The sequence below is a fragment of the Mus musculus genome, chromosome 15 (assembly GCF_000001635.26).
Source record: "Mus musculus strain C57BL/6J chromosome 15, GRCm38.p6 C57BL/6J".
Classification (NCBI taxonomy): Eukaryota; Metazoa; Chordata; class Mammalia; order Rodentia; family Muridae; genus Mus; species Mus musculus.
The window spans coordinates 8,532,790-8,534,229 of NC_000081.6; positions in this window are offsets into that span (position 1 = coordinate 8,532,790).

Here is a 1,440-nt window from a genome sequence, read left to right on the forward strand (position 1 = left end):
GACAATTCTGAGAGTTTTTGTTATCCTTTTTTTTTTTTTCTAGTGCTGTATAACAACCCCAAATTCAATGTATTGGTTTTTTGTTTTGTTTTGTTTTTTGGGTTTTCGAGACAGGGTTTCTCTGTGTAGCCCTGGCTGTCCTGGAACTCACTCTGTAGGCCAGGCTGGCCTCGAACTCAAAAATCCACCTGCCACTGCCTCCCAAGTGTTGGAATTAAAGGCATGCACCACCACTACCCGGCAAATTCAATGGTTTAAGACTACATTTATTTTGATCATGAATCTTCTACATAAGAAGATCACTCAGGGTCCGTACGCTTCCATTGCTGCTCGGGGTAAGCAAAGCTGAAGGCTGGATTCTTCTGAAGGCTTGTATACTTATGCCCAGAGATTGATACTGATAAATACCAGGTCTTCAGCTGAGTTTGAGGCTAGACCATCTCTGTTTGTCTTTTTTTATATTACTTGGCTTCCTTGTAGCCTGGATACTGAACACCACAGGTGGGTGTCATATGAGTACCAGAAGAAAATTATATTACCCTTTATAGCTTAAAATTCATATGACATTATTCCTGCCATAATTATGGACTTGCCCAGGCTGAAGGAGAAAAATGAAAATCTGACCCATTGTCATTGTCACATTGTGAAGGTTATGTTGGTGTGGCTAACTCTGGAAAATATAACCTGTGTGATCATTATATAGGCAGTACAACCGATTTTACTAATTTTCCATTTCTTATTTCTTTCAAGTCCTTGACTATCTGGCCAGATTGTTAGCCTTGCCTGTGCACTGAAGTTCATGTGGTCTTTTAGGCATTTCTATTTCCAAACAAAGACGGTAAGGCCATATATTGCTCAGAATTCTGTTCACTGAATTTATCTGCCTCATCGTTCTTCATAGCACATACAAACTGTAGAGTTGATCACTCTGCCTATACAGGGTTTGAAAGATGACTTGAAGACTTTTCACTGACAGACGACTATTTGGGGAGTGAGAACTATATGGCGATGTCTCGGGAATAAAACACAAAGAGTGTCTTTGTTGCTGTGACAAACACTGTGACCAAAAGCAGCTTGGGGAGGAGAGGGTCTATTTCAGCTCACAGGTGTCATTCAGTTCATCAGCCAGGAAAGCCAGGGTAGGAACTCTAGGCAGGAACCTGGAGGCCGGAGCTGGAAGCAAAAACCCTGGCTACTCCAGGTGTGGTGGCACATGCCTTTAATTCCATCACTCAGGAGACAGAGGCAGGTAGATCTCTGAGTTCAAGGTCAGTCTGGTCTATACAGAGTAAGTTCTAGGACAGCCAGAGCTATACAGAGAAACCCTGTTTTAGGGGAAAAGAAAGACAAAAAACCAAAGAAACAACAAGAAGTAGCCCTGGAACAATGATGCTTATGGGGTGCTATCAGACTCACATTCAACTATCTATGTTATGAAGC